Genomic DNA, 13,575 nt, shown 5'->3' with positions numbered 1-13,575 from the left:
ATTTTGATAAAAAACTATTTTTTATTATATTTCAAATGAAAGTTGTTTCAAAGTAAATTATTGTAAAGTTTGCCCTATATTATTACATTTAAAAATATCACATTGTTCTAAATAATAATTTCGGAAATTCCACTTTGTGGTCAATAAATGAATGTATTAAGAAAATGTCTTAATCTTACTAAGTGACTTAAAATTAATTAAGAATTTTATTTAATAAAAATAAAGCTATTAAGTATCACAAGAAAGTTTGGCAGTGATTTGATCACATTTTATAAAGCTCATGGTTATTGCACTTATCGGCCGTTGGTTGGTAGAACGTCCTTGGGTCAAAACGCCCTGATATATAAATATCACAGTTGGCATATCACATTATTCGTTTTTCAAATTGCACTTTACTAGGGAACCTGCAAAAAACAATAATTTTGTAAATATTAAAAATATACTTGGAAATACTTATATTACAATTTATTTGAATTTAATATTTGCTTACCTTTAGGAAATGGCTCCCTTCACTTAAACAATTGAAATTCATAATAGCGATTTTAATTTATTACAAACTGCGACTCCAGAGATTATATTTATTTTTTTAAATTAAGGTAATGATGAACAAATTAGCGAGAAAGAATGATGACTCCAGAACGAAATTATGGTACGTAATGATGTGAATTTCGAGTGAGACATTCGCATTTATATAGCAAAAAAAAGTTGGAAGTTCTTCATATATAAGGAATAAGTCAGTAAATAGGGGTGATAACGAACCAATGGAAATACAGAAGATATCTTTTTGAGGCAGGTGTTCAAAATATCAATGCATGAGTGAGTTTTATTATGAGGTAGGTTGGTACAAACGATGAAGAATTTGGGGAAGAATTTTGTGACGAGGGATACTTTGATAGAAACCATTTTTGAAGGTTTACAAACGAAATTAACAACGTTTCTATTGGAGCAGAGGGTGTTTTTAGTTTTCAACTAGGGTGAATTTTCTTACATATCTTTATTTATTAAAAAGGAGGTTCGTACAAAAATCTCAGTATTTTTTTAAATAGTTGATACATTTTAAAATGGAGATAGAGGTAAAAACCTTATAAACTTTTGTATTTTTTTAAATTTTTAAATTTTTGTTTATAGCAATACAATTTTTTTAATAGTTTTTACAAATTAAACAATAAAAACAAAAATAATAATAATATGTGCTATAAATGATCTAATACTTAAAATGATTTAAAGTTACTGACAACTACTTCAATTCGTAGTTATAGTTAAGCATAAATACTAGAATAAAAATTAATTTTTCAAAATCAGGTCTAATTTTAAATACCATGAAGTCAATGTGCTATTGTCAAATTGATCGTGCCACCACTTTAGGTCCTTATATTGATTTTTTATTAGTTTCGATAAAATTTGCTTTCAAAGAGTTATTCCAAAAATTATTGTTTTCATTTGTGTCTCGATTGAGGACCAACCAGGGTTTTTATAAGCATGAAAATGCGGAATCACACAGAATAAATCGTCAAGCCCTTTAAACGTGATCTTTTTTGGGGGCTTATCACCAAAATGATTATGGAGTCTTCAAATTCTTTAAAATATCGGATTGGTGACATATGGGTATATCTGCCAACAATTATGACCAATCGACCGCTTTGACCATATATTAATATTTTTTACCACTCAGACTTTTCAAACTTTTAATTTTTATAGAACAAAAATTTAAAAACAAAAGTTTTACAAATATTATTTACATCTTTCAAAGTTAAAAACCAACATTTTTATTTTTGTATATCTAATATTTGAATACTTTTAGCGATGGGTAAACAAATTAAAATTAAACATATAACTCTTAAATTTGAAACATTTTGTGTTTTGGAATTCATTGTCTTATATAAATATTTGTTTTACATACACATGTATCCTGTTTCTTATAATTATTATGAATAAATTTAGTGAAGCAAATAAAAGTTATGTTATCTCAACAATATTAGTACCTCTAAAAGCTTAAACCCTTTTTTTAGATTTTAATTAAAATTATGTTCATATCAAGCTGTTTTCAATATTTGTTCTTAACTTTTTAACTTCCAATAAAACGTTATTGCGATCAGATCGATTAACGAATTGAATATTTTGTCATTTATCGACATTTAAAGGTCCATAAAATCTAAATCCTTTGTTTTAGAGAGATGTTTTTACAGATAAAAATACGAAAGTATGCTGAAAGGTGTTTTAAAAATATCCCATTAAGTATTCTTATAATGCCAATCATAAAGTAATACAATTATAACATCGATTCCAACAAAATTTGATTTTACAAAATATGACGTCACACACAATTAGTATGAATTATACAACTATTAACTAGTGAACTTTTGTATAAATAAATAATTAAAAAAATTTAAAGAAAATGTCAGCTAGTAAAAATTGTGTATTGTGTGAAATGTCATTTTCAATACGTGTCAATTTTTAACTTCGCAAAGGAAGTTATTACAATGGGTCCAATTTGTCAAATTGAAAATGTTGACATTTCTCGACGTTCCATGTCCCTTGAGGCGAAATAAAAGACTTTTAGAAAGATGTAAGTGCTTGCGTCTGTAGGTTCACTACGTTTTTTTCATAGTCCATAGCTCAAGACCCAGAAGAGATATCGACTTCAAATAAATTTTATTATACAGATAATAAGGCAAAAAGATGTAGAAACGGCTCTCAAGAAAATTGCGTTGGTTGTTTTTTTTTTTCCATTGCAGTTTAAAAAAAGGTGAACATTTTGGTTAACCATAAATATCTCATGAACCAATCATGCTAGAGACTTCAATAAAATTGTATATTATATATTGTAATGTGATACCAAACAAATATATTTTTGGGAAAGAATTCAATAAACGATTTTTGTATAAATCAAAAAAACTGAAGAAAATGTTTCGCCTCTTAAATTTTACGAATACAAAATGGTTTCATCTTAAAAACAATTTTATGCACCGAAAAATAACGTTTATAACATCTAGTAAATTCTGACAAAATCAAATTGACAGTTTTTCTTTTTTATTTAAAATAAAAACGTTAAAAAAACACCACTCAAAGTTGGTAAGAAATGAAGTTCGACTCAAATATATTTTCAAAAACTTGGGATTTTGACTTTAAATTACTTTTGTCTCATAAGAAAAATTGTTTTCAACATTTGGTTAAATTTTAAGAAAAATTGAATTTACAGTTATTAAAACTTAAAAGAATATTTAACAAAATTAATAAAAATTGATTTCCGACACAAATATCTTTGCAAAAATTTGAGGCTTCAAATTAATTTTAGCTTATATAAGAAATATTTTTTTCAATATTTTGAAAATTTTTGAGAAAAATCGAATTAACAGTTTTCTTACAAAAAATAAAAAACTAAAAAACGTTAATAAATGTTAGTAAACATTTATTTTCGACTCAAATAGCTCTTCAAAAATTAAAAATATTATCCTCAACTTTTTTATTTCACAGAAAACATTGTTTTCGATACTCAGTAGTTTTTTTTTTTATAAAAATCCAACAGTCTATTTTTTCATAAACAAATAAAATCTACAAAAAAGCAAATTTGATAAAAATTCACGTTCGGTTCTTTATATCTCTCAAATTAATTTTATTCATCCAATTTGTAAAAATTTAAGAAATGCTACTAAAATTGGAAAAAAAATTTTTTTCGACTAAAAATCTATTGAACAAAACTAGATTTTCAAACTTAACTATTTCTTTATATGAAAAATATTGTTGGTAATTTTAATTTTTTTTTTAAATAATTCAACTGACAACTTTTTTAACCCATAACAAAAACCTACAAACTTTTGTGCAAGGCAAATCGCCAGACGTAATTTAACTTCCCGATATCCTTAAAAGAAAAGAACTTAACTTTTAGTTTTGTTAGTATACTTTTTAAAGTTCTAGAAATACAAATTTATAGTTTAAAAAAATACTATTTGCGAATAATTTTTTTATTTTAAAATCGGTGTCCTGAAGTAAAACACTTCTGCAAAGTGTATAAAGCCAATTTCCAACAGTTGGTCAAATTATTTTTAATTCATAAATAGAAAGAAACTTTGATAACACCCAATCTTGGACATACTTAGTGTGCCCAAGTAGGGGGGTTGCAGGTGGGCAGCATCCTTCACTTATAAGGTCTTATTTTTCAAAATAATTTGCTTCTTTTCTTTCACTTTGTCAAAGTGCAATATGACCAACCGCTGAAAATTGGTATTAATTCACTTCTGTTAAATTCAATCATTCCGATTTTTAAAAGTTGGTCTCTCACTCAGCCTTTTTTCACATTCAGTCTTTATGGAAAATATTCCATACATTTGTTATTTTTTCTAAGTTCTTAGTTAAAAACTAATAACTTTTTTACCTTTCATAATTAAATCTTTTATACCAACTAATTTGAAAATATTATTTTCTATTTCAAAAATTCGATTGTATAAAATTCGTCTAAATAAATGTTGTATATTCCAAAATCAAACTCAGACTATACGCAGGTACTTACATGTTAATTACTGACATAGCCTTCACTGATTCAAAAAGAATACTTAACGATATTTTAGAAATAATACATGTCTGCATCTGTATTTCATTGTTATTAAATTGGTTTTAAAAATCTATGATTTTTGTTACCTTATTGAACGATCATGTCATTACAAAAAGGAACTCACGAACAGAATATCAAGATTAACTTTTATGGTAATTCAATTGAGGTAAATGAAAACTTAAATAATTGTTAATTATGTAAAATGATCAACGTACAGTTGATTTGGAAATCGGAAGGAAGTAGTCTGCCTAATTAATTCTCGATTTGGTGATGATATTGCCATGGATAGGAAGAAATGCATAATAATTACTTCCGAATTGAAAATATACTATGGGTACTTTGAAATGTCTTTTTAAATGTGCATATACTTATCACCATAAAGTAAATGTACTAGTAATTTTTTTTAAATAAAACAGTTTTTTGACAAATATTATTTAGGATTTTAGAATTTTTAAATTTAATTCTTAGCTTAGCTTTAAATTTGCTTAAACTATTTAAGATCAGTCATGTTTTATTAGATTTTTCATTAAATTACTAAGTTATTTATTCATTTAGCTTTATTTAATACTCATGTTTTTAGTCATTTTTGCTTTTGTTTTGTTTTGTTTTGTTTTCATTTATTTATTTATCCATTATTAATTCTTGCTGGTTTTTTAATTTGTTTTTGTTTTTTTTTGTCACTTATTTTCCTATTAATGTCCTTAATAACTTTTTACCAAACCATTTTATTATGTCCTTTTTTATTTATTTATTAAACTATTAATTTTTCAATTGAATATTTACTATATTGTTATTTATTTACTTATTCTTATTCATGTATTTTTTGTTTTATTTGTTTATAAATAAATAAATTAGGTGGCAAAATAGTCAACAGAGATCCAGGGTCTTTTGACTTACAATCCTGTGTATAGTCATATCAGAGATGGAGGGAACTTACAGTTTTAAGCCAAATCCCAACGGCAAATTTGAGAAAGAACTTTTCGTTGCAAGAATTACTCTTATAGGAATTTTCACCTCCTCGCAAGAAGCAGTACCCGTAAAAACATCTTTTAGGTGGCAAGAATTGATCCCAAGACCACTTGTATGATAGCCCTGAGCACTAACCATCACGACACGGGTACTAATTTGTTTTATTAACTTCAAATAAGGATGGTATTGTAATGAGTCCAGTTTTTCAAATTGAAAATTTTGATATTTCTCGATGTTTAAGGTCCCTAGAGTCGAAATAAATGATTTTTAGAAAGATGTCTGTGCGTGCGTGTAAAAGTACGTTGGTACGTCCGTACGTTGCGGCGTTTTATCGTCATCCGTAGCTCAAAATTGCGTATGTGTTTTTTTACCAAAGCAGTTAAAAAAAAGGTAAAAATGTTGGTTAACCCTTAATATCTCACGAACCAAAAACGTTAGAGACTTAAATTAAATTTAATATTATACATTGTATTGTGATATCAAACCAATATATTTTCGTAAATCCAATTACTGTATTTTTTATAAATCAAAAAAATTCAAAACTAAATTTGTCACCTCGAAAATTTTACGAATAAAAATGATTTCATCTCCAAAATAATTTTTTCGAACGAAAAATAACATTTTCAACATCTAGTAAAATTTTGAGAAAAATTAAACAGTTTTTTTTACAAAAAATAAAAACTTAAAAGAAAATTTAACAAACGTTATTAAAATTTAATTTTCGAAACAAATATCTTTTCAAAAATTCGAGATTATAGCTTCCAATTAATTTTAACACATACAAAATATTATTTTCAACATTCTGAACAATTTTGAGAAAAATCGAATTGACAGTTTTCTTACAAAAAATAAAACCCTACAAAAAATTTAACAAAAGTTGGTAAAAATTGATTTTTGACTCAAATATCTTTTGAAAACTTTGGGTTCTGAATATCTCTCAAATTAATTGAATTCATCCGATTCATAACCATTTAAGTTGGTAAAAATTTGTTCTCGATATGAAAAATATTGTCGGTAATTTTAAACTATTTAATAATAATTCAACTGACAACTTTTTTAACCCAACACGAAAACCTACAAACTTTTAAGTGAGACAAATCGACAGACGTAATGTGAAGTTATCAGTGTGGCTCGTATTCCAGCCTAATTTATTCATAAATAAATAAATTAATTTATTTATAATTTATTCATAAATAAATTAATTAGGTGGCGAAATAGTCAGCATCTCTGGGACTTACAACTCTCAGCCAATTCTATGTGGAGGCATACCAGAGATGAGTGGAACCTACAATTTTAAGCCAAATCCGAACGGCAAATTTGACATGCATGACAGTCGTGCGCACTTACTATCACGACGCGGGTATTAATTTGTTTTATTTGTTTAATTATTTGTATATTTAAACATTTATTTTCAAATTTACTTATGAAAAAACTATAAAGTTATGCCTCCGTATATTAAACTTGACATTAAAAAATTTTAGAACATTTTTATTTGAAGTGAGATTTCACCGAAAAATGTTTACGGCCGAAATTTTCTTCCACAGTTTGTTTTAAAAATTCTTTTGAATTACAAAATTTGTAGTTAAATTTTTTAGAAGATCTAAGATAGGGCATGTTTTTTTTTATTTAAAAAACTGTATAATTTACTTTTTTTACCATTACATTTTAATCTTATTAAATTTGTCTGTACAGGGTGCGTCGACATAAAAAGTGTTTGTTTTCAAATAAGCAGTTCGGATTCGGCTTAAAACTTATCTATTTTTATTTTTGTATACAGGTTGCATCAGAGAATTGGAAAGGCTTAAAAATAAAATAAATGACTGTGTCACACGAACCTGCTCATGTATCCAAAGTGCCCCTTTGAAAATATTTCCTTTATTTTATGATTTATAAATGTACCTGCAAAAAGAAGTTTGTTGGAAAATCGTTAAAGTGGGTTTTTTTGTAAAAAATGTTAAATACACACAATTCTTCAATTTGAGCTTTAAAATTAGTTAGGTATGCAGTTATCAGTATATGCGTTTTAAATTTGATTTTCGTAAACAAAAAAACAAACAAACAGACGGACGGAATCTGGGGACCCACTTTTTTCGAATTCTCTACCATCGTAATGTAGTTAGAAAAAGGATTTTTCATCATTTTTTCAGAATTCTAACAAACCACCGTGTATTTGCAAAAGAGTGATTTGTTTGCATTAAAGTGATTCTTACACCGTGAAACTACATTAGAAAATATTATGATAACGTTTTGCTGAACGGTGACGTTAATATACAAAACCTTTGTTAGTGGTGTGAGGAGAACCACTACGTAATTATTCTAAGGCAATCGATTGTATAATAATAGAACATCGGTCCTTATTTTTTGACAGAATGGTTAACTGCAAATGGTTGTGCAACTTTTTTGTAAGAACATTTTTTAACCCACGAGACTCAAATTTTTAACTCGATAGCAATCTGCGACCATTTCAAGGGTTAAGGAATGTCTACGAAAATTTTGTGTTATGTTTGGGTCAATGTACAGGAACTCAAAGCTGCCATCTAAATAACCTTATTTTTAAAACCCACAAGTTTTTAAATACATTTGTATTCAGAAAAGTTATGCTTCTTTTCCCTTTTCAACGCCACCGCAAGATTCGTTTTCCTATCTCAATTGACGCACCCTGTATTTAATGTTTTCCAGCATCATTATGTACAATATCAACTTTAAATTTAAGTGCCCGTCAATTTCATCTCCATCTCCATTCCATTACCTTTCAAAAATCTTATTTCCATAAAATAAATAAAAGCGATAAAATATTCCAACTCCACATACTTAAAAGGACCACATTACAAAATCAGTAAAACAGGATAAACAACAAACCAAACAAAAGTGTTGTTCTCTACTATGTCCATGTCCATCCATATCCACAAGTTCCAAGTGCGCCTGAAGTGAGGACAAACAAAAAAATAAAAAGAAGCAATAAGGATCTGTACACATAAGTTGACCCTTCGTCATCCAGCACAATCCAAAAAAAGACCACGACGACGTCGACATCATTCCTAGCGCACGAATGACACGCCAACAAAAGTACAACGAACTTGGTTCAGAGATGCTATCCCTATATATGTCCCTAAATGTACCCATCCCTTCACCGTCACATCACACAACTTTCATATCTCATAATTCCAACATAAACAATCCCTCTCTCTCCAAAAAAGATCTCTCTGATAAATTCAAGAAACCACTTCGACTTCGACTTGGTTGGGATTTAACATGATATGAACACCTGTGCAAAGTAAGGAAACTATTTTCCCACGATATACTCGTAGCGTTGCAATGCAGGAGCAATGGAATCAATCAAAAAGACCAAGACACTCTCGGTTATATTGCATCAAGGATATTTTGTATTCATTTTATGTTGTTGGTTGTTTGGCGTGTCTCAACATACAAAACAGGAATAGGGTAATTTTTTTGAAGACCCCAAATTCAAAACCAACGAAATTACCAATCAACCCTACTTTGTTAACTCATCACGAAACGCAGATTATGTTTTGAATGTTCAGTTTTTATACAACAATGATGATGGTTCATGGCTTGGTTTGGTTTGGATTCCCCCTTCTGGATATGGAATTTAAAATTTTGGGAATTCTTCGCGTCCAATCAGAGGAACGTTAAATTACACAAGAAATCATTTTTTTTACCATTTTACCAAGGAGTGAAAATTAACCCTAAGGGTCTTGATCGACAAGTAGTTTTTTGTTGTTGTATAGTGTTATGATGACAAAACAGGAACCTTTTTTGTTTTGGAATTCATGTTTTATTTTTATTTTATTTTGGGGTGAACACCTGAATTGTTTGTCTTTTCATTTCTGGTTGGTCATGAATTTTTGTTTTTAAGTGAGGGGCGAGAAAATTGGTTTTGAATATAAATCAGGTGGGTAGATTTGAGAATATTATACAATAGAAATATGTATGATGTAAGTAGGAACTTCTTCATTTTTATTACAAGCTATTGTTTTCATAACCTACATACATAATCTATGTATGTACTTTTTACTTCTTGAAATGTCGATTTCCTTTTTAATTAGCTCTTACTGTAGGGTCTTAAATTTCCAAAATTAAAAAACAAAAAATTATTTGAATAAGCGAATAGTGTTCAAAAAATGTTTTAAATATTTAAATATAAATAAGGATCAGGTTAAGTTTTTCCATTGTTTCGAATTTCGAAATACATTCTTAGCTGGAATTTTGTGAGAACCAAAGTGATATGTTCTTCTGATTAATTTGTTACTACAAAAATGACATATTGTAATATATATGTGCAAAAGCAAGTACGGCTTAAATTTAACTATCCGGAAGATACTTGGCCAAGATTCTAATCTAAGTGCCGGTAGAAAGTTTTCCAATAAATATGTTTTTTTTTCGTAATTTTGATTATTAAAAAAATATCAATGATAAGTTTTCAGTGTGAGTCTCTTTTTTCTAAAATCGTAAGACTATGTCCATACATATGTAATTTAATAATCTAAAAAAAAGTTGTCAAAAATCACCATAATCATTTCCTTATCGGTGATGATAAAAGAAGTATTAGAAACCGTGAAATTCATTTCTTCAATACTTCCTTAAGATGTCTATAGGCAAAATAACATTTTAGAAAAATTTCATATAAATTTAAGAAACATTTCATACAACATTTGAGAAACGTTTCAGAAATTGAAAAACATTTCAAAAATGTTTGCTATGAACAATGAACATAGATAGAAAGTGTTGTGAAAGGTGTGTCTATTCTATTTGCAACCTAGGTGTTATTTGTGATACTCGAACCCATTTTGATTATATTATTCACAATACTAACTCATCCCTTGACTTCATCAAACCTTATTCTGAAGAATTCTTGAGCCCATAGGTCACTAAATCCCATTAGAACTCTCACTCTCAAATCATTGAATCTATACAACGCAGATTTCTCTTATTTGCTCTCCGCTGTCTTCTTTGGGGTGACATTCTATTCCTACCTCCTTCTGAAGATTGCTTCAGAATTATAAATCTGCAAGCCCTCCAAAAATGCCGCGAAGTCGCTGATAGACTCACCATTTCTTTTAGGAAAGATTTATATCTATAATAATCCAAGGAACGTCAGACAGACCCCTCTCTTTCGCCTAATTCATCACCACACAAATAATGGCCTTCTTGAACTTATAACAAGAATTCTGCACTTAGCTAACAATGTGCATACCACTTTTGACTTCCATATCAGTCCTTCCTCCCTTAAAAAAATCTCTACAATTTGTTTTAAGTTTTTTGTCCGTTAAGTAAATCAGAAACTTTTCTTAAAAAAATTTCAAATATTTTTTTAACAAATGGCAAACATTTAGAAACACTTCTAAGACAATATTTCCTTAAATGTTTCTTTGGTGTGGACACAACTTTAAGATTTTGATAATTGATAACATAAAAAAGATTCAAGGATCAGTTCGAAATTTAAATTTGATCAATAGTTTATTCTAGCAAACTCTTAAAAATGGTAGGCGTTTCATCAATAAAAGAGAAGCTGCAGAAAATTAAAAAAATTAAATTCTTTGTTTAAAACTATGTTTATTGTAAAAAAGAGTAGCCTTTATTAATTGTCTCTTCCAAAACAACTTGATATTTATTATAACCAGGATCTTGTCTTCATATATTAGGAATATTTTTGTTCAGTAACCAAGTAGATCTAAATTTCTAGTAAGATATATTTCAATATTCTTTTTAACTTTATTGTGATGAGGTAATTTTTAAAATAAGAGAATCCTAGGTGACATTTTCGTGTTTTCAATGTATTAGTTAGTTAATTAAATGTTTTAAATAAGACAATAAAAAAAAGGACGGAACGACAAAAATTAATTTTGTATTTCATCGCACCCAAAGCAATGAAAGTGAAAGTGAATTGTGATATTATTCAGGGTGATTAATATTAATTTGTAAGATGCACTAAAAGACTAGAACGAGGAGGTTGGGTTAGGGCTAGTAAGGAATGGTTTTCGACTAGAGGTCTACTTTGCCTCCGTATAGTCGAGAGATGCATTGTGTAAAATAAATGATTTACACAAATACAGATAGAATTATGCTAAAGCATTTTGGTAAACCAAAAACTCATTCTTTTTTAAAAAAGTTCTTTGAGTAAATAATTTTTGAAAAAATAATTTATTGAAACTCGAAATACATTTTTAACTTCCATAATAAGCTATTGTAATTTGTCCGATTTGTCGAATTTTAAATCTTAACATTTATCGAAGTTTTGAAGTCCCTAGAATCTGAATGAAAGATATTTAAAGACATGTCTGTACGTTCGGGATATCTTTTTTTGTTTTCCATATCTAAAAACCCAGTAGAGAAATCGACTTCAAATATTAAAAAAGCTTAACAGAATTATTAACATATTTTACGAAAAAAAATGAATTTTAACTCCAAAAAAAATGTAAGGAAAAGTTTTTGATGTCTGGCAAAATTTTGAAAAAAATCAAAATGTAGAACATTTCTAAAAGCTTATAAAAATTGATTTTCGATTCTGATATCTTAGTTAAAGATATTGCCTTTAAACTAGTTTCATCTCAAAAAAAAAATCAAAAAAATCTTGTAAACAGAAATTTAACCCAAACATTTCTTATCATTTATGCAAAATATTGTTGCTAACTTTAAGTAAATTTTTAGAAAAATTAAATTGAAAGCTTTTTTAAAAACCTGATTAAATATCATGAAATGCTTAATCTGAAACTGAAGCTGCTATTCATTAAGAATTTTCAAGCTCTGTTTAGTTAGAAACAGGTTTAAGGAATATTCTACTACAATTTGGAAAAATTTCACTTAAACCTATACAAAATGGCTTGTAGAGTGTAACAAAAAAAATCGCGTTAGATGGAGAGCCAAAATCTTTGAAACCCTTAGACTATTTTGTTTTCTGTAAGTTGAGAAATCTTATGAAGTCGGTGGTTTTAAGACTTGTAAGCAAGCAGATATTAGCAAATGTTTTATTGAATTTCGATATATAATATTTAGAAGGTCAATCATAAACTTGACAGTTTTTTTTCAAAGTGATACCTTTCATACAAATCGTTTTCATCTATTTCAGTCGGATTAAGTAGGGCTTTCGTTTTTTGTTAGTTGGTAGCATTTCAAATTCCAGCAAAATATCAAAATATTGATGTGTTGATATTATGCTTAAGTCTTTTGACATTTTAATTTTTTTTTTAATTTTCAAATAAAATGTCTCGTAACTTAATTTACTTCATCAGTTTGTTAATTTTTGATGTTTATTAGAACAGCTTAAACAATAAACATGGGTTCCGTTGTGTCTATTTTTAGACTCCAGATTATCGTTTTAAAAAAAGGTTTAAATTGTCTATGAATAATATAAACTGAAGTTTACTTTAGCAAATACAAATTCAGAACTTATCAAGGAACTATGACCCATTGACTTCAAATTTTGTATCTTATACAAAATATTTTTTTCAGAAAAACGGTCGAGAATATTACTCCTTATATGTGTTTTTTTCCGGGTTTTAGACAACCTCTTCACTCTAACCTTTTGGTGCACTTCATAACAATAACCCTTTATATAACCATTTAATCTGAATACAAATTATTTGCTTATAATAAATTATCCAATGTCCATGGTCAAGTCGTGGACTATTATTAGAAATCGCACACTAGACAAATAAATTTTAGATCTTAAGATTTCATCCCATATTGTCTAGTGGTTAGGATACCCGGCTCTCACCCGGGAGGCCCGGGTTCGATTCCCGGTATGGGAAAGTTTTTTGTTTTGTTTAAGTGAAAGCTTGCAAATATGGAGTAAAATTCTATTTAAAGAATTTTATTTTTGATTTCCACAAGAAATTTGTTGGTATGTTTAAATTTATCTGCTCTCAATTGCAGAAATTAAGTTAGTTAAATTTAAGATCATATTTTTAAACCTACACACTGAATCATGAGATCATAATTGCACAGTGGGAGTGGATATTTGTGCTTCGAATTAATTAATTTATTTTACTTGCGATATTTTTTTATAGTTTGTAGGTGTAAAGGCTATGTTTCGGATT

The 13,575-nt window shown here is 28.0% G+C and overlaps 1 non-coding gene across 1 annotated transcript; it reads left to right on the top strand.

Annotated features, from left to right (window-relative positions):
* The first annotated feature begins 13,215 nt into the window (after positions 1-13,215).
* Trnae-cuc (transfer RNA glutamic acid (anticodon CUC)) lies at positions 13,216-13,287 on the top strand. Its single transcript has one exon. It is a non-coding gene; the product is annotated as a tRNA-Glu (tRNA).
* Positions 13,288-13,575: the final 288 nt, after the last annotated feature.

The sequence above is a fragment of the Eupeodes corollae genome, chromosome 1 (genome assembly GCF_945859685.1).
Source record: "Eupeodes corollae chromosome 1, idEupCoro1.1, whole genome shotgun sequence".
NCBI lineage: Eukaryota > Metazoa > Arthropoda > Insecta > Diptera > Syrphidae > Eupeodes > Eupeodes corollae.
Note: the sequence above shows the minus strand (reverse complement) of the source record. Positions and strands in the feature narration are given on the sequence as shown.